Source organism: Protomyctophum parallelum, assembly GCF_964188405.1.
Source record: "Protomyctophum parallelum genome assembly, chromosome: 12".
Taxonomy (NCBI): domain Eukaryota; kingdom Metazoa; phylum Chordata; class Actinopteri; order Myctophiformes; family Myctophidae; genus Protomyctophum; species Protomyctophum parallelum.
Window position 1 is genome coordinate 41818072 of NC_139712.1, and position 21868 is coordinate 41839939.

Consider the following 21868-nt stretch of genomic DNA (forward strand, 5'->3'; position numbering starts at 1 on the left):
GCATGCATTTCCTCTGTCATCGGTGTATGCATGGGTGAATCCAATGCACAATCTATGTAAAGTGCCTTGGATAAAGGCACTATATAAATGCACCATTTACCATTTGAAGCTTAACCATGAAAACCCTGGTGGTTTCTTGCACTCTGCATATCTCTAAACTGTCTAAAGCATTTATGCTTTTTACAACCGACCAATCTAAATAAAAACTCTTGAAACAGCAAGTGGTGGTGTGCAGGTCTCTCCTCCTTCTCTAAAACAGTTGCTACTCTGCCAGGACCTATATGCACCTGCTGTAAAATTATACCGGGTGTGCGGAAGTCATCTCTCGAATAATGCTTTTTATTTTAAAGATGACCAACGTTTCTGCAACAAAATGCCTTCTTCAGGGTATGACACAAAGCTAAACACTGGGTATGCGTGCATATTACTCCGCCTCTGATTGGACAACAGACCAACTGTGGACAGACACACACTGCAGTACCAGGTTTATGCTTGTCTCTGATGAGTCTTTGATTGTATGACATCACAACAAGCAAACACCCTCTGTTAGTGTGCCCTGAGTCAAACACCCTCTGTTAGTGTGTCCTGAGTCAAACACCCTCTGTTAGTGTGCCCTGAGTCACCCAGCCTCTGTTAGTGTGCCCTGAGTCAAACACCCTCTGTTAGTGTGCCCTGAGTCACCCTCTGTTAGTGTGCCCTGAGTCACCCTCTGTTAGTGTGCCCTGAGTCAAACACCCTCTGTTAGTGTGCCCTGAGTCACCCAGCCTCTGTTAGTGTGCCCTGAGTCAAACACCCTCTGTTAGTGTGTCCTGAGTCAAACACCCTCTGTTAGTGTGCCCTGAGTCACCCTCTGTTAGTGTGCCCTGAGTCAAACACCCTCTGTTAGTGTGCCCTGAGTCACCCAGCCTCTGTTAGTGTGCCCTGAGTCAAACACCCTCTGTTAGTGTGCCCTGAGTCACCCTCTGTTAGTGTGCCCTGAGTCACCCTCTGTTAGTGTGTCCTGAGTCACCCTCTGTTAGTGTGCCCTGAGTCAAACACCCTCTGTTAGTGTGTCCTGAGTCACCCTCTGTTAGTGTGCCCTGAGTCACCCTCTGTTAGTGTGCCCTGAGTCAAACACCCTCTGTTAGTGTGCCCTGAGTCAAACACCCTCTGTTAGTGTGCCCTGAGTCACCCTCTGTTAGTGTGCCCTGAGTCAAACACCCTCTGTTAGTGTGCCCTGAGTCAAACACCCTCTGTTAGTGTGCCCTGAGTCAAACACCCTCTGTTAGTGTGCCCTGAGTCAAACACCCTCTGTTAGTGTGCCCTGAGTCACCCTCTGTTAGTGTGCCCTGAGTCACCCTCTGTTAGTGTGTCCTGAGTCAAACACCCTCTGTTAGTGTGCCCTGAGTCAAACACCCTCTGTCAGTGTGCCCTGAGTCAAACACCCTCTGTTAGTGTGCCCTGAGTCAAACACCCTCTGTTAGTGTGCCCTGAGTCAAACACCCTCTGTTAGTGTGCCCTGAGTCAAACACCCTCTGTTAGTGTGCCCTGAGTCAAACACCCTCTGTTAGTGTGCCCTGAGTCAAACACCCTCTGTTAGTGTGCCCTGAGTCACCCTCTGTTAGTGTGCCCTGAGTCAAACACCCTCTGTTAGTGTGCCCTGAGTCAAACACCCTCTGTTAGTGTGCCCTGAGTCAAACACCCTCTGTTAGTGTGCCCTGAGTCACCCTCTGTTAGTGTGTCCTGAGTCACCCTCTGTTAGTGTGCCCTGAGTCAAACACCCTCTGTTAGTGTGCCCTGAGTCAAACACCCTCTGTTAGTGTGCCCTGAGTCAAACACCCTCTGTTAGTGTGTCCTGAGTCACCCTCTGTTAGTGTGCCCTGAGTCAAACACCCTCTGTTAGTGTGTCCTGAGTCAAACACCCTCTGTTAGTGTGCCCTGAGTCAAACACCCTCTGTTAGTGTGCCCTGAGTCAAACACCCTCTGTTAGTGTGCCCTGAGTCAAACACCCTCTGTTAGTGTGCCCTGAGTCAAATAGTTTTCAGTGAGTGGTCATCTGAAAACCAGATTTTGGTTGCAAAAACACATGTTCTTTCCCCACTTCTTTTAGAACAATATTATTCTTTTAGAGATACAGCATGCAAAGTGCAACACATTGTTTTATTTCATGTGCAAGCTTCAAAACGCATTAATCCTTTGGCTGCATAACAATTAGTGGTTCTCTCTTAAACCCTGTAGTTTTTGTAAATAAAGGTTTGTTGTGGATTTCCATATACAATTTGGAAAAGCAAAACCAATATCTGCCAAATGTTAGCAAGAGCTGAAAGTGAAGAATATTGTATTTTTTTACTTTGAATTAGATTGACTGCTATTTGCATTTACTCGTCTCTCTCAGCTCTTTGCCCCGGGAGCATATGAACATCTGTTGGGTGACTGGTAAAAACACAGTATGTCAAAGAATAGACAGCAGGGTGTAGATAATGAGACAAGCCGGGTCAGTATCGTTTGATACATCGTCCTCCTGTTAGGTTTCAGCTAGATCATGCTACTGTATCATGCATGTCTTCAGAACACACAATAATAATTTTGATGTTTTACCTACAGTAATTCATTCATTCATTCATTCATTCATTCATTCATTCATTCATTCATTCATTCATCCATCCATCCATCCATTCTCTTCATTTGTTTAATTTAATTTAATTTGATTATTCTTAGTTCGTATAATCATGCAGATTTCAACTTAAGGGCCATACCGCTGTCTCTTAAGCCATATTTCTTCAAAACATTCTCCTTTAATTACATTTTTGGCATTTCTTAACATTTTCTCCATGGTCATTAAAAAGTTAACTGAATATTTGGCTCAATGTTGGTTAAAACCACTTGAACCCTATGGCGTCCCTATTCTGGGGAACGTTTGTCAAAAATAGCCTGTGAGGTTGTAGATCTGCTATTTCCGTAAAGTGATGTGGTGTATTGTTAAACAAATCCCCTCTTTTAAATGCATTGAAAGGTAACAATATCATAACGTTGATTATACAAAAAATAAAGTTATAGTAATGTTCACCGTGTTGGTTTACTGTGCCAGTTGATTTTCAAATTGAAACTGAAATTAATAGAAACTATAAGGGCTTCCTCAACAATCTAAAACCGAGGAATACCTCATGGCTAGTACCTAGGTAGAGGTAATGGTCAATAACACAACAGGCTGATTTCAAAGCCGTTATTGGAATGCCATGTGCAGTCTGCAGTGAGCTGTGCGACTGTGTGGTTAGACTTGGCTAGAGGAACTATTACCAAGAGAACTTGGCAAATTTGTTCTCACTCATTCACATTTGTGGAATAAACAGAGGGGGGATGAGGGTGGGCTCAGTGGTGGCTTTGCTGTGACTAACAGTCTGAAAAGAGACCGAGTGTCAGTAGCTGTTTGCAAACATTGCTAGGGACAAGAATTAGACTGAGCATGTATTTAACACCGTATTTTTCACTTTTTAAGACATTTAAAAAAAATGACGGCCCCCTTATGCATTATTAGAAGGACAATATCTGTCACCAGAAACCGGAGAGTTCTTAACGAGTCTAACGTGGAGTTTGAAGTTGAGTATGGGCTTATTTAGAAGGAGGCTGTGTCTGATCAATTGAAATTATATACATATTGAATCTATAGCAACTTCAGAAACTGTCTGGGGTGCAGCAGTGTTTTAAAGTGAAATTCCCCTTTAAGGTATTAAAATAACAACTTGTTAGAAGGGGCCGGGGTCAGTGATTCTAGAGTAGCATTCCTTCAGTAGGGTTAGTCTGAGAGGCTTATTAAGCACAGACCAGACGTCCCCACAGGAATGTCTGACTGCATGACCACTGGCTGCCGGACAATCAGACATGACCAAATTTCCCATCCATATTCTGCAAAGTAGACGACCCTAAGATGAATCTACACTGCCTTGTTAATTGCTCAGTAAGCCCACCAGTATCTAAAAGTAGAAACTACAGAAACATGTGGAATAGAGGAATGTTGATGCATGCAGTTGACCAGTCGGAATTTGCGTCTCCCGCAAGCACCCCTTCCCACCCCCCACACACACACAACTTTTTATGACGATTTTAATGACTATAGTCTATAGCTGAGTTGTGAGTGTGGTGCGGTAGAACTAGAGGGGGGCATAAGATAGTAGTTTGGCATAATGCGTGCGATTTTCCCCATGCTCCTGCTTTAACCCATTACCCAGTCTGAAGGACTATTAGCCCATGTTTATTAGCGGTAACGGGGGAAATGGCTGCCCCACTCCCTTCCGCCACGGAGGCTCCATCCACCCCAGGGATTTTCTCAAAACACCAATTATCAAACCTAAAAACACCAAAATGTGAAACAGGTTTCTCTCTCCATCCATCCATCCCTCCCTCCCTCCCCTGTAAAGTTCAGCGTAACGCTTGACATGACTCACAGCTTTTGTTTAGCATTTGTTGATGTTTTTATTTCAACGATGCAGTGGCCACAATCAGTCACGCTTAGTAGGCAGCAGGCTTCACCTCCTCTTCTATCGTCAAACAAACCCAAGTACGTAAATGTGACTGAGCATATAGACAGCTGTAGTTGTGTGGGAGAGATGCAATTGCTCATCACGCTTGGGGAGAGAGAGAGAGAGAGAGAGAGAGAGAGAGAGAGAGAGAGAGAGAGAGAGAGAGAGAGAGAGAGAGAGAGAGAGAGAGAGAGAGAGAGAGAGAGAGAGAGAGAGAGAGAGAGAGAGAGAGAGAGAGAGAGAGATGAGAGAGAGAGAGAGAGAGAGAGAGAGAGAGAGAGAGAGAGAGAGAGAGAGAGAGAGAGAGAGAGAGAGAGAGAGAGAGAGAGAGAGAGAGAGAGAGAGAGAGAGAGAGAGAGAGAGAGAGAGAGGCTTAACACACATCATGGAGAGCTTACGGAAGGGATCCAAAATCAATACAGCGATTACATCTCCTTAGGAAATTTCAAGCCAGTCATGTATTTTTTCTAGTTGAGTGTGTGTGGGAGAGAACAAGACAGAGTATTTAGCAAGAATGTGTTGTGGGTTGAAGTTAAACTTCTTACTCATTGCACTGATTGCAGCATAACCACTTGTGGTTTACACTTACACTTACACAGGGTTAATCCTGGATCATTCAACTCAATAGAGGTCAGGCTTTCGCTGCTATGAGAACACAACTATTTACCATACAGTATGTATGTGTTCTCACACACACTGTTGACTTGTGATGTGCCCCAGGGTTATCATAGGCACTGAGAGCAATTCTGACATTGAGTTGGAGATCAAGGTGATATGAGCCTTCATCAAAGCAAATGATATTTTCATTATCACTGCTATATTTTAGTCATGGATGTTGCCGCTAATGAAGAGCACTACGGTTCCATTCACTCTCATTTCATTATGAGTCAACTCAATTCCAAAGCAGCCCATGCCATGATGATAATTGTTTTGATTAGAGACAGTCATTTTGATATGAACAATAATGTTTCGATGCTGGAGCAGGGAAATAAGGTTTTGTGGTGAAAATATCCTTACAAATGTTGATTGGCTATTTTCAAATGGCTGACAAAATGCAATTCATTATGTACAGGGCTGAAGTGGTGTATGCTTTCTAATAATAATCAAAATCTTCAAAGTAACTAGTATACTATACTATAAAGTTTGTAGTAAAAGTACAATATATCCTCCTAATGGTGTATTGACCCACATGATGCCACAGGGGCCGGAATAATCCATAAACTTTCCGGGCTTACTCTAAAAATAAAGTCTGGCAATTACTATAGTCTGGCTGCCCTGTTAGGATAATTCACAAGATACAAAATGGACAGATATTCAGGCATGCACATATCTAGAGAGAAGACCAGGCCGATGCCAGTTGGGAACGATACATTTATCGTCAGAAGTACTTACTCAGTGCAATACCCATTATGGTAGTGCTTGCCTCCAAGCACTACACTACAGTATATCATAATGGTGACGTGGGCACAGATGGGATGTTATGACTTTACAGCTTGCCTCAACTAGTGAATGAAGCCTTGCCGTGGATGTGGGCGCCCGCTGGCCAAGTGGTCCAGGCGCATGCCACATATAGGCTTTGGCCTGACAGCGCGTCGCATGTTCAAGTCCCGTTCATGACGACCTTTGCACGTCTCTCCCCTTCTCTCTCTCCCTCTTTCCTGTCTATCATCACTTGATACTGCCAATAAAGGCAGAAAATCCAAAAACAAATCTTAAAAAAAAGACATGTCTAGGATGGTTAAGGTTAGTACTGTACGAATATCAGGGCAAGCCATTCAGCAGCATATACTTATCATGTCATGGCAGTTCTTCTTTGCTATTCATGGCCTATGCTGCCTTTAAATGCCTTCAAAGAATGGATTGAAGAAAAAGGGGCAGAGAGAGGCCTACATCAGTGGTTCCCAACCTTTTTATTTTATCTAAAGGACCCCCAATTTGAAATAGATTATGCCACAGACCCCCATTGTTATTATTACGAATATTTTATTATCAGACACGATTTGGTCCAATATATGCTTTGGTCCAGAATTCCTTTAACTCCTCAGTAAGTATAGCGATAACAGCTGAAAGTTGTGTGTGTGTGTGTGTGTGTGTGTGTGTTTGTGTGTGTGTGTGTGTGTGTGTGTGTGTGTGTGTGTGTGTGTGTGTGTGTGTGTGTGTGTGTGTGTGTGTGTGTGTGTGTGTGTGTGTGTGTGTGTGTGTGTGTGTGTGTGTGTGTGTGTGTGTGTGTGTGTGTGTGTGTGTGTGTGTGTGTGTGTGTGTGTGTGTGTGTGTGTGTGTGTGTCCTGAGCATGACGTTAAACTGTTCCGTTGTAACTTCCACCGTTAATGTAGTGGGTGCAGATTTAAGATGCATTTGCAACCTCTGAGGATTGTGTGCGATCGCAAGCTTGCATACAACAACAAGGCACTGCTCACCGATATACCAGTATACCGGCGACAGCCAGTGCTGCCTGGTGGCCCTTCCCCATGAGCAGCTACCGGGAAGAGAGGCGTCAGACCTGGCCTTCTAGCAGTGTGTCCGTCCGCTGTCGGAACAACAGTGGGTGGACTTGGAGCAGCCACACTGCGGAGAACGATATGACACCGGGCGGCGCAATGCAGGAGTGGATTGGGAAATTGTTTCCTCTGGTAGTCCAGCCTGGGACATACCCGTGGACTGGTTGTTGGGGAGGGTTTTGAACTTGATGCCTAGTTGCCTACACTACTCATGCAATGCTGGGTGACATGACATGCTTGTATCGTGACTGAGGACATATGCCTTGATTTTGTTGAACTTTTCTGCACCTGAACCATTTATGTCCTTGTATTTAATTGTCTCCACCAGGCCAAAGGCATGGGGAGAGAGTATGTTTTGCACTCCGTCCGTCCGTCCGTGTGTCCGTCCGTCCGTCCGTCCGTCCGTCCGTCCGTCTGTGAACAGCTAATCTCCGGCACCGTTAACATGGTCGATGCAAAATGTTGCACACACACTCCCTGGATGCAAACGATGAACCTCTGCCCCAAATCTTCCAGAACGGCCTGTTATAGCGCCACCAGGAGGCCGACTTTTGTAAAACATTTTTTTTTATATTACTCCTCCAGATTCTGTCCAAGAATCCCGCAAATCGTTACACACTATCTCTATAGTCATGTGCTCAAGGCGGATCTGTCCGATATTTAATATTCCATCCTAATTGGCTAAAATTGGCTTTCAAAGTTTGCAGGATTGGCCCTTTTGAAACAAAAAGCCTCAAATCATGAATGCAATTTACGTTAAATCTTTCACATACTTTCCTACTAGGCTGAGGAATATATCCCACCCATTTCACATTGACCTGTTATAGCGGATTTTTGCAAATCATCCAATTGCCATCAATGGTGTAAGAACAAATGGCACCCTTTTCACATTGGCCTATTATAGCGCCACCAGGAGGCCACAACCTGACCTGGCCTGGTGGAGACCTGTGCCCCAAGGGGCACCTTTTCTAGTTTCCTCTGTGTGGACAATAAATTGTTAAAAAACTTTTCTGCTGCGGGTGTTGGGGAGCCAATGAAACCATGGCAAAACAGCTCCTCTTTATAGGAAAGGCCCTAATCAAGTACGAGCTACAGCTGGGACAGGGTGGAGCAGCCTCAGTTGAGTGACGGGGAGGAGAAGCCAGGTGAGTGACAGGTAGTGTCCACAGCAGCATGCATATTTAACCAAGGAAACAAAGACCAGGTGATAGACACATTGCTGTAGATTGTGAGTATAGAGAGTGTGTGTATAGATTGTGAGTATAGAGAGAGTGTGTATAGATTGTGAGTATAGAGAGTGTGTGTAGATTGTAAGTATAGAGAGTGTGTGTATAGATTGTGAGTATAGAGAGTGTGTGTATGTAGATTGTGAGTATAGAGAGTGTGTGTATAGATTGTGAGTATAGAGAGTGTGTGTATAGATTGTGAGTATAGAGAGTGTGTGTATAGATTGTGAGTATAGAGAGTGTATGTAGATTGTGAGTATAGAGAGTGTGTGTATAGATTGTGAGTATAGAGAGTGTGTGTGTAGATTGTAAGTATAGAGAGTGTGTGTATAGATTGTGAGTATAGAGAGTGTGTGTATAGATTGTGAGTATAGAGAGTGTGTGTATAGAGTGTGAGTATAGAGAGTGTGTGTATAGATTGTGAGTATAGAGAGTGTGTGTATAGATTGTGAGTATAGAGAGTGTGTGTATAGATTGTGAGTATAGAGAGTGTGTGTATAGATTGTGAGTATAGAGAGTGTGTGTATGTAGATTGTGAGTATAGAGAGTGTGTGTATAGATTGTGAGTATAGAGAGTGTGTGTATAGATTGTGAGTATAGAGAGTGTGTGTATAGATTGTGAGTATAGAGAGTGTGTGTATAGATTGTGAGTATAGAGAGTGTGTGTATAGATTGTGAGTATAGAGAGTGTGTGTATAGATTGTGAGTATAGAGAGTGTGTGTATAGATTGTGAGTATAGAGAGTGTGTGTATAGATTGTGAGTATAGAGAGTGTGTGTATAGAGTGTGAGTATAGAGAGTGTGTGTATAGAGTGTGCAAGCACGTAACGCCATGCTTTGTATGCCATGTGTGCATATGTACAGGCACATAACACCCCACCCCCACCCTAAGTTATTGGATGGTGGCCAGTAACACACCATGCAATAACACATATACTGTAGATCCAGAGACTAAACACGGGACAATGAGTCAACCAAAATGTTATCTTTTCCACGAAAAATCACAATCGTGTGAAGTGAGGGGCGCTCTTATCACCATACATGATTCATCATACATCACATTCCATGCTTAGCCAATCAAATCATCGCTTTGGGGCCGGGTACACACATTACTCAGCCAAAAATAAAATCATTGCAGACAACTCCCATCCTGCACATCACCTCTTCAATCTCCTCCCATCAGGCAGGAGATATAGAAGTATCCAGAGCTCAACATGTCGCTTCAGGGATAGCACTTACCTTGTAGCTATTAGACATCTGAACTCATAGTATATACATATAGCACTTTAAAAGAAACTGAATGTAATTTCCTATGCTGCTGGTTTTTGTTTTGTATTGTATTGTCCTTCTTGTTTGTGTATCTATGGTTGTCTGTATATGTTGAGTATGAACCAAGACAAATTCCTATCACTTGTTGACATGGCAAATAAATTATTGAATCTTGAATCTTGAATCTTGATCAAATCATCGCTACGGGGTACACACATTACTCGGCCAATCAAATCATCGCTATGGGCTACACACAAAGCTGGGCATAGGAGAGGCTTGTGGTCACAGCTCTATCAAAACAAGTTATTTCTTAGCTGTGAAGACGTCACTATTCCCTGTCCTTCTGAGTAGCATGTCCTTTAAGAAGATATTTGGGAATTCACTCTTTAATACTAGATCTTATTTAAATACTGAGAATTAAGATGAGTTTAGGAGAACTTGTTTAGGGCTAATGATTGGGTTGTGCAGAATCACTGGCATGAGCAATTATTTATCTGGCTTCCTAATTTCCATACAACTAAGCGAAACCCCAATAAGGGAACACACAAATTACAACCTAACCCCAGCTCCCTTGCATCCACCACTGGCGCAGCAGTGGCTCAGGAAGGTTCCCAGTTCGATCCTGGGCTCCCCCAGAGTTTGCGTCGAAGCGTCCTTGAGCAAGTTGCAGAACCCCTTATTGCTCCCGATGAGCAGGTTGATACCTTGCATGGTTTGCTCTGCTATCGGTGTATGAATGTGTGTGTGAATGGGTCAATGTAATGCACAATCCAGAAGAGCGCAGTTTGCCGTCCACTGCTACAGAGCTGACAATGAGGTTCAGTCAGACAACTCAAGGAGGATGTAATATATATATTTATTGATGTAAGATAATCAATGTAATATATTTATTATGGTTTGGCGATGTATTGGATCTGCTTTTTGGGTACTCAGGTCAAGCGCATCAGTCCCGACCATAGGGACTCTGAATCCCCCGTACCTAAACAGTAGATCCAAAACGACAGGCGGTAGCTGGGGTGGAGGTGGGTGAGCACTTTGTATACAGCACAGTATACAATAAGCAGCAGCAGCAGCAGTATTGAGCACAGGTTGTATGACAGCAGCACGCTGATACAACAGCAGTAAGCAAGCAGAATTGAGCGCAGGTTGTATGACAGCAGCACGCTGATACAACAGCAGTAAGCAAGCAGAACTGAGCGCATGTTGTATGACAGCAGCACGCTGATACAACAGCAGTAAGCAAGCAGAATTGAGCGCAGGTTGTATGACAGCAGCACGCTGATACAACAGCAGTAAGCAAGCAGAATTGAGCGCAGGTTGTATGACAGCAGCACGCTGATACAACAGCAGTAAGCAAGCAAGCAGGAGGATGAATGCAAAACCTTCGGTTAAAGTAGCCGGTATGAGAGATTGGGTGAGCTTGTGGTTGGCTGAGTGAATCATGTGGATGAGAGCCTGATGCTGCGGTGGCCCAATTAACGGCCGGCGCGCTGACTGAGGTTCCCTGACTGAACTTGCTCTGCGCATGTCTACGACAGGCGCAAATGCTCATTTATACTGTATCTTCCCTTCTTCTCTGGAGTCCTGCCTCAGGGCGGACCAGAGGTAGAAAGCTGTCGTTCCCTGATGTCATCGCTAGGGACACATGCTTCAGTAGGCAGGAACTGGGGGTGGCAATGAAGGACCGGTGCTTCAGTAGGCAGGAACTGGGGGAGGCAATGAAGGACCGGGAAGTCTGGCGTAGCATTGTGGAATCCATGATTGATCTCGACCGCGGTCGAAAAATGATGATGATGAATGCACAATCATTGTGAAGCGCCTTGGATAAAGGCGCTATATAAATGCACTATATACCATTCATCACCAAGACAACACTCTCACGTGCTTGCACAAAGGAAATCTTATCCTGTGTTTCATAACAAACAGACATGCGTCGGTGGTGTGAGGTGTGAGGGCACCTTGTGAAAATAGCAGATCGACAAGCTCACAACTCATCGCACGTGCGTTTAAAGTTGTTAAAGTGGTTAAAGCTGACCCCCTCTCCACCTTGAGAACCGATTATTTAGGGCTGAGTACCCGGGAATGATTCATTACGGCTGCTTATAGTGTACAGTACACACATTAATTATCTGTATGGGATGCAGTGTTATTGAGGAAAATACCAATATGCATTTTTTTTTTTTTTTTTAAGATATATTTTTTTGCGGCTTACGCCTTTTATTGATTTTTTAAGGGACAGATAGTAGGCTGACAGGAAACGGGAGAGAGATGGGGGGATGACATGCGGTAAAGGCCGTGTCGGGTTCGGGAGTCGAACCCGCGGCACACCGCGACTGGATCACCAGTCCGGTGCCCAGACCGTTACGCTACGGCCTGGGCCAATATGCATTATTAATGGGTTGCTTTGTGCCTGCAAAACTACTACCAAATAATAGAGATGTATTGTTGAATGTTAGCTGTCAGAATAATATGAAACATTTCTGACTTTTGGGAAGAATTATATGGTTTACATACTTCCCTGGCAAAAATCCATGAATCAATTATGTGTCGTTTATATTTATTATTAATAAAATACGCAGTTTTGAAGTGTGACATTTCAAAAGTTCACATGCACAGCAAGCTGTGGGGTCTTGGGAAAATGGGACCCATGAAAGGCCAATATTCAGGCTGTGGAACTAATCTATTAACATGCACGCACACACACACACACACACACACACACACACACACACACACACACACACACACACACACACACACACACACACACACACACACACACACACGCACACACACGTGTGTAGCGCCCTATGGGAAGAAGTGAAAGCACTTTCAGAGGTCCGATCTAGTCTAGAGGCCTGGCCCCTCAATATGCGATTCCAATTTCACCCCCTGCGGCTGGGTTGAAAACATAATCTCCGCCCCCGGCCTTCAGACTGCTGGAGATACTTAGGCATTACATAGGTTATATCGGACATACCTAAGAGCAAAAAAACATAGACTCTGTACACTGTAACTCCAGAAACTCCTGCTGCAGCATGTGACCGGGATAAAGGAACCAGAATGTGTTGCTCTCCTTATTCACTATAATAATCCCACTTTAGCAATCACTGTAGGCTTTGAGGGCTCGATCATGCTGTGAAGATAAGTCAAGTAGATACAGTACATACATGTAAAGGCATGACCTGTTGACTCTGCGATTCGATTACACTTTCAGCTGCTACCGTGTATGGCTGCATGAATATTCCCTTTGATTCAAGCAGCTAGCTTGATAGGAAGTTGAGAAAAATGATGTAAGCACAGCCTAGGTGCAATGTTCACGTGCAATGAGCTAATTGTGAGAGATCTGCAGTTATTGTAAATTTATTTAAAACATCAAAATAGGTTGCCAATAAGGGACAGCTGACCTGAAAATAAGGGTTGCACAGAAACAATCTTACTGTATATATATACACAGTTTTTGTATATTACACCAGCATCCATTAGTCTGGGAAAAAATTGGTGCAGTCAACTGGTCAACCCTGCCTGTAGTCCAGCTGGTTACACTGGTTGGTAGTGCCGAAATGATTTCGGCTCGTCAGACATTTTTAGTAGCACCGAAGAGCCGACTTTAGGACGGTACCTGTTGTCGTCGTGTGTCCCCCCCCCCCCCCCCCCCCCCCGAACTTCAAATGACGTCACATACATTGCAGGCTCTACAGTCTACAGTCTACAGAGCCGAACCGACTGTTATTCTGCTCTAAATAGGAGTATGAATCGCGCCTAATACATTCACATTCACACACGAATGTCCATGGAAATGGAACATTGTTGGGGCTGAGATGTGCAGATACACGGTCTGCAAGTGACTGAGCAGTGACCAAAGCTTTTAATACGCTTTTCTTAAAAAAAAGCTGTTCACTTAAAGGTTAAACAGAAGCAGCTTGTGACCAACAGATCATTGTTGTCAAGCACTCAGAGTGACTGGGAGAGTCTGTGAGAGTTAATGAGTAACACCCAACTGCTACTGCACCATCAAGCAACTCCTACCGTCATCATTACCATAGCCATGAGCAAGGCACTTACAGTATAGGGACATCATTTCGTCAGTGCCTTACCCCTTATCTCTAAACTTATTTGCCTTTTTTGCTATTTTGAAAAATATTGTAAAATTATTCAACTAGCTGATCTACATCAACACATTGTGAGCTTGTAGATCGACTTTTTAACTATTCAAAACTGTTTTTGAAAATAGTAAAAAAAGAAAGGCAAAGTCACTGTATAGCCTACTGGGTACGGCTGAAAATACACAGCATACTCATGTGCTTCCTTGGGCAAATATGTGTACAGTGTATGTTATCTTACAGACGAATGCTGAGCAACATACAGCAACCTTTCCTTCATTCTGAAGGCTCATACATATTCTGGATTTTCGGTGGTGAGGTGACCACCGCTCCGGTGGTAAGCTGACCACCGGAGCTGAAATAACGTTGAGCGGTGGTGAGTATAACCAGAGAGAAGGGCTGGAGCCGTGGCGGTGGTTTGCTCTTCACCGCGGCTCGTGACGTCATGTTGTAGTTCGGTGGTCACCCCACCACCGTAAATCCAGACTATGTATGAGCCTTGCCTGGTTTTTTTTGGATCAGTGATCAGTATATTAACATTTTAAATAGAAGTTTCCTCTTAAAGGAGAATTCCATACTAAAAGGCTTTCTTACCTTTCTTTGTAGTTGTTACGTCCCCACCAAAGAGGTCCAGGTGTTATTTTGTGCAAAATCTCCTTATTGGCTATTTCCCCATAAGCCCTAAATGAATTGCATTGAATTGAATGGGAATTGAATGGGGCTATGGGGTGTTGTGCTAATTTGCTTATTTCCATCGCTCAAATTTATAATTTATTTGTATATATCCTCTCTTCATAATGTAAATAATATCCCAAGCGGCACACTTTACTACTTCTTTCGATGGAAATAGGCGAACTAGCATAACACCCCATACCCCATTCAATTCCCATTCAATGCAATGCAATTCATTGAGGGCTTATGGTAGGGAAAATAGCCAATAAGGAGTTTTTGCACAAAAAAACACCTGGACCTCTTTGGTGGGGACTACAAAGAAAGGTAAGAAAGATAAGAAAGCATTCTAGCATGGAATTCTCCTTTAACTGGAGCAAATTAAACTGTAGTTTAACAGGGCAGATATCCATTTGACTCGCTCTACCACAAGCATTGAACCATAATAAGTACATGCTTGTTAATATGCACCATTGAACATCCACTATGCAGCCCTATTGGCAAAAGATAAAGATTTGAATAATCCTTGACATTACTAGATTACTACCTTCCTTCCAGCAATAATTCTCAAAGCCATATATTTTATTTTCCATAGCAGGCTGATGTAGACCATAAAACAACGTATTCTGGCTGGATACATCCCTGTAGGCTTTAACTCTACCAATAGCCAAAATATAATTAGTGTAGGGCAGGGGTGCCAAGAAGGTAGATCACGATCTACCAGTAGATCTCATAGTAGACCACGTGACATGCTCCTAAAATATATAATAAAAAAATAAAAATTGGCATCTGCCACTTGAATTAAGGTGACTTGATTGATACATGACATAAAAAGGACCTCTCAGCTCAAACCCACAAAGCAATACATTGTTTTCAAGAGTGTTGCAGACAAACATTACAAAGTTAAAAAACCTATGCCAATTCCCTTTTGCCCTTCTATTTCCCATTTTAAGTGTGTTTGTATTATATCTAACGCCTCAGGTAACTGTTTAAAACTATTTTCAGCAATGGGATAATATTCTTGTGGGTGGGTAGATGTTGTTGAGCTGGTCAGTTAAAAAGTAGTTCTCGAGTCAAAAAAGTGTGGGCACCCCTGGTGTATGGCAACCAGACATTGTCACACTCATACTTTCTAGAGTAACCCCAATACACACTACTTGTCCCACAGTTTGGGCGGTACGCACTTGAGCGTCAGGAATGGTGTGCTCGTATTTTGCTAAGAGATATGTTGTATAGTTTAATTGATATCAATTTATTAGTGCATTATATTTCCCCATTGACTTGAATGGGAAAGTGCGAAAATCCACATTCAAGTATTTTTTTCTCGAGACCGTAAGCACTAGTTACAAGCGGAGGTTCATAATAATTTGGCTATATGACACATATATATATATAATTATATCTTTCGGCCTCGTGGTGGTGCTATAACATCCCACTTTACATTTTGGCTTATAACTCTTGAACCGTAGGCCGTAAAATCAAAATAACCTTTTCCCTGGATTCCTTATGACACATCTCCCCATATAGGCCATTAGATTTTCCGTCATTTAGAATTTTCTTCAAAACACACATTTAGCTCCTCCTGATTTATTTTCTCTTTTTAAAATTTTAAACTTATTTCAATATTTTTTTCCTTCTTTTTTTTTGTTGCTAGATGTGAGTGCTCCGAAGGCGTGTTATGAAATTATAACCACAGATTCTTTGTTTAAAATCACATGGCCAAAATAGGGACACCAGGTTGAAAAGTGATTAAGGTCACATTCATACCAGAGAGCTTTGCTGCGATTAAAACGAATCCTGCTGCGCATTGTCAGAAAGTGCGCTTCGTTTGGCAGGTGTGAAGGCTCATTCGAATCCTAATGCGCAGCAAATAACCGCATTTTACTCCGCCCAAAAACGTGGGTTTCGCTTCGCTTCGAATCGCACTTGACTACGACTCGGTGCAGGTGTGAATGCAATCCGCAGTAAATAAAGGAAATGAAGCAAACATAATGTGGCGGGTGAGGAGCTGAACACAGTTGGAGACGGAGAAGGCATATTTTACGCAGCGCAAAGATGTCCCGTTACCGTGGATAGATGTGGTCGAATGAGGAGACTGAAGCCCTGATTGAAATGAGGACGAGTACATTAATCAATTGCTTAAGAAAACACATAAAAACACTGCAGTGTATTATAGCCTACATAATATTCTGTCTGTCTGTCTGTCTGTCTGTCTGTCTGTGCGTGCCGTAAACATGGAGTGCTGTCACTGTGTGGGACTGGGGAGTTATATCAGTGCGCTCATGCAGCGCTGTGCTGCATGCCCAAAAGAACAGTGTGTGGCGGCTGCGTGCGTAGAGAGAGAGAGAGAGGGGGACGACACATGCACGACACATGCACGTTATGAGTGTAATTTTATCACCATAGATTTCACTGTGTAGGCTATAGTTTATGAATGGAACACGTTGAAAAAAGTCCCCCCTGGGCCCTGCTGCGTTTCCAATTGCTGCGAATGACAGTGTGAAGGCAAACCGCAGCCAATTAAATATGCAAGAATCCCAATTTCCCCGCCCATACGGATCTGAGTCTACCGAAGTATTAGGTGAGAATCTGACCTAAGTCTGTCTGTGGGTTTTATATTTAACCAATGACAAGTATCCACAAGAGCTTGTGACTAAATAAAGTTTGTGCTTCTATTTCGTGAAAACATTGTTTTGTAGGTTTATGCAGCGATAATATAGGCTACTTTCTTGACAATATTGATAAACTCCATCCTCTGTCATTGGCATCAGAACGATATGAACACTAGAAATGTGCGCACTTCGGAGAGCAGACCTCCGCCAAGCCGGGTTGCCAACCCACGCCTGTGTTGCAACCTGTTATAGCGCCATCATGAGGCCAATTTGAAAGATTTAAGGGCGGCATCCTTGGCATATTATTAGTGGGAATAATGTGCGTGGTTGAGAGATTGTGCCGCAGGACAAGAGACATTGTTTACCGTCATTCTTACAACTAAGTAAACATACCACTCCACTCAACCAGAATTGGTGTTTGTGGCAGAGGTAGCTAGGTGGATGACTCACGAATGGGGTGGGCTACCATGACTGCTGCATGTCCAGGAGCCTGAGGCCAGTTGGGAGCTCAGGCGGTGCAAGTAAAAGTAAGTGACCCTTTATGATCAGTTGATCACGGATGTTATGCATAGAGTATAAACCTGAACATTTCTTACAGTCTCCTGCACTTCAATTGAAGTATCCTCATAGGACATTCCGAGTTATTAATTTTCTTATTTCCTTTGTGTATCACAAAGTGCAATTGGATGATCTATTCTACATTAAGACATACTTTACTTATATTATGCTATTTAGAATGAACATGATATGGTCCATAATGTGCAATCTTTGTAAATCAGCCAACTATCGCTGTCAGGTTTATCACCAACATTCTCTGAAGCATTGCTACAAAAAGTGCTTTGCTGGATGCTTGCCCTTTGCCGCCTACTCAGCACTTTTCCTTATGGGGTGACGAACACTGATAAAGACAACACACTGTGGGATGGGCCTCTTCATGTGCTTTTGTAGACTACATTAGACCTGGGCCTCTGCCAGACCACAAGTGATGTAGCGTCCTCAGGCCTTCAAGAACAATTAACGGTCAAGTTCAACCATTTATTGTACCATTACCAGCACAACGGAATTGAGTTTAGCAACCTTCCATGAAATATAGATTCAACAGTAACATTCAGTTATTTTCTATTCTATGTGCTACAAATTTAAATTCACATTTACAAACACTGCTTCACCTCAAAAGATGGAATAATAAAAATGTTTTCACCGGTCTTACTGTGTTTTACTGTCTGTGGATCATTTACCCACCGGTCAATGACAAGGACAACTATATGCTAAAGTGAATAATGGGCTCTCACCTACCATGACCCCATACTATGGGATACGTGTTCGCAAATCTTTAAACAGAAAATGCATTTTCAGGTCAGGATACACGTGTTAAACCAATCAGGAGAGAGAAAATCATGAAGGATACGGGACAAAGAAATGAGCAGACAAATTTGAAACTGCAACACTAAATTGAAGCTGATATAAGCCTATATTAAGGTACCATGGTTATCATTGTTTTAACCAAAAAATATCACTAGACTACACACTACCATATTGATTATCAGGATACATGATAGGTGGGCACAGGCACATCTGGGCACCTCAATGTAAAATTGGCATTTTTTGTCAAAAAAAAAATATAGGCATATTAGACAAATTGTCTATAGTAATCGAATGTTCAACCTACCTTCATATTGGTCCTCACTAATGTTCATGATAAAATGCCACAATTATTTTCCGATCTGTCTGTGTCTCATGGGAGGGCTGTGGGCAGTTCAGAATTCCATCCACCAGTGACATTATCGATGGGGACTCAAAGCTAATAGAAACTGCAGGCTTTCTATTCCTGAAAAGTTAAATAGGCTACAATAATAGAAGCCATCGTTCTCACGATAATACAAATCTAATTATTCTTTCAAAAAAATATTGTTTAAAACATTTCTTGTCTAATGATGATGTCACTGGTGCGGACGGGTTTCTGAACTGCCCACAGCCCTCCTATGAGACACAGACGAGTATAGAAACAAATAGTGTAATTTAATCATGAACATTTAGTGAGGACCAATTATATGAAAAATACATAATAGCCATAATAGCCTATTTCGCATCAAGGTGCCCAGATCTATCCTTACCGCCTATCATTCATTGGTAACACTAACACACACATGCAGGTCTGTGAGTGTGACTTGTTACTATAAGCCTATTAGTATGGAAAACCTTGCATCGCTGCTGGCAAGCCTGGCATAATTAATTCAGTGTGACTGTGTGAGTGAATGATGTGAAATGGTTCTTTCTTTGTGAATGAATGAAATAAGCCTATGCTCCGGCCACTGGCTGCGCGTGCCCATATGCGCTGTCAGTTTGTAGAGCGCCGATTGGCTGTTCCCTCAGAGTGCCCAGGTGCCATCATCAGCATCCTGCTGCAGCGACGTGGAGCATATTGAGCACCGGGCGGAGGAAAGCGTTGCAGTAATCTGACTGTCTGTCTGTCCGTCCATTGTTGTCTGTCAGGAAAACAACAGCCTGCAGGATGGAGGAGAACTAAAAGGGCTTTCTTTCATCTCTCACCTCAGCCGCTCCACGCGACCACCCCCCCCCCCCCCCCTCCCCGCTCTCTTCCCCCCCGTAATACAAACCCCGTGACCACCTTTCCTTCAATGGTGCACTGCCTGCCTTTTCTGTTCGTTTGGGGGGTTAAAAAATAACAGAACAAAAAGGGAAGGGTTGAAACTAAGTATTATCGAGGAGACAGACTGTCACACTGGAAGTTTGCCAATTAAGAAGCGCGCCACATCAGCCCCGGCTTTTCGATCTTTCGTTTGGGGTAGCGTTATTTCAAGACTGTCACTGGCGGTCATCCGGCGCCCACTGACTTGTAAGTGACTGTCATATCAACTTGTTGTTTTAGGCTTCAACGAATATCCTATACACCTACTAGGCTACCATGTGAGTTGTATTAATATGTGATGTGATGATAGCCATGGACAAAACGCTCATAGCCTACAACCTGTTGCATGACTTTCGCAATAATACGAATGAATGCCAGCTGTGTCCGATTGTGGTTATATAGTAGCCTACAGGCTGAGATTTCCCACATTTGGATTTGGATACATGTGCGCTAGACTGCTAGTCATTATTGTTCAGTTCAGTTTTGTTAAATGAAAATGATCATGGATATGCAGATGCTTTTCCCGACAGACTTGAGTTCAGGATTTGATGTTTTCAAACAGCCACGTTAACAGGCTGTTGTGAATTAACTGGATTCAGCGACGTGTAAATGGTCACAGCTGCAGGACATTGCGGTATTTAGGGAGATATTGTCGCTATATATAATATAGGCTACCTTTCCGAATTCCTTGTTATAGCTAAACACAATGCCGAAATCACATGCAGCTGCCTTCATCATGTATAGGCTTAACTAACTGAGCTTTTGTATTCAGAGATCAGAGGCAGTGTGTGAGTCATCATGATCTTCCCATTATACCCCCTGGACCACCAGCTGAGGGAAAGGAGTTACTGGCATTGTGCATTAGGGTTATTTTTTATTTGCTATTGATTTATGATTTTCTTGTTGGTAGTCATTAAACGGTACAGTTTTGGCTCTCAGCACCTGTGGAGAGCCTGGGAGAGGTCTCTCACAGCCGTGATTGAATATACTTTGACATACTTCCATCACCATGCAGATCATGCTTAATAGAAGTGACTGGTTTTTGATTGATTGATTGAAATATTTATTAACAGTATGCAGAATGGGTCAATACAAAAACAGTTTATGTGGACGCCACCATCATGGTCTACCATTTTCAATTCATCAGAACATTTTGATACATACAAATATACACTTCTATATAAAAAAAAATCACACCTGTGTGAAGTAAGTGGTGCAACTCCATGTGGGCGTGCGTCCCCTGCTTCTGGAAAGCCGCCCCGCGTCCGAAACGGTTGAGAAATGACAGAGTTACTGTGTGTGGGTCGCCAGGGGGTCACTGTACTGTACTGTACTGTACTGTACTGTACTGTACTGTACTGTACTGTCACACCCGGAATCATCGTGTGTGTGTGTGTGTGCGTGTGCTCAGTATCCTCTTCGGTGCTCAGGTGATACAGGAACTAGACCTAGAGACAGTGAGAAATGATCAGGTGGGTGTGAAAGTGGGAGGGGTGTGGGGTTTAATACTGTACATTGAGTCTAAATGTTGTGGTATAATCCATGCTGCAGAGAATCATATATAACAGTTATGTGTCATGAGCATAAAAACATAGCATTCTTTCATTTAACCTTTGTTTTAGCCAGATATGGTCTCATTTAAGATCAAATTCTAATTGTCAGACGTTCTTAATGTCTTACTTTTGTGCGCTATGCAAGAGGCGAGATACTTAACCCATTCTGACCGGGCACCCATTTTGGTGTCAGCATCATGTTATGCTTTATCTATTGAAAAATAGCAGATCTACAAGCTCATATCGCGCCACCGAGTGGCGCGATACGAGCTTGTAGGTCTGCTATTTTTGAAAAATCGAAGAACGACTGACATTTTTTAAATCTGATCTCAGGTCAGAATGGGTTCATCAGACCAGTGTGTGTCCGGCGGAAACCTCGTATGAATCTGATCTCAGGTCAGAATGGGAACTACAGTGTGTCCTGGGTGTTGTTGCAAATTGGTGACAGTAGTGCAGCGGTTCCCAACGTTTTCTGGATCAGGGCCCACTTGAAATTCTGGAAAGCATTCGTGGCCCACCCATCTGTCCATTGATGGTGCGCTGCATAGTTTTTCCAGAGCTTGTTTATTATAATAAATCAGTCGATTGTGTTCCGGCTTGGATCAGTGGAACCAACTTAATAGTCCGGCAGTCGGTCGTTTTTTTTATTGGCCTAAAATATTGTTATTTTATATATAAGAATATATTGTTTTATAGGGGTTTATATGTGACCATACCATACCATTAACATCCTACTGTGTATATAAGGCAAAAATGTCAAAATTTCATTATGCTTTAAGTAGCATGTGATG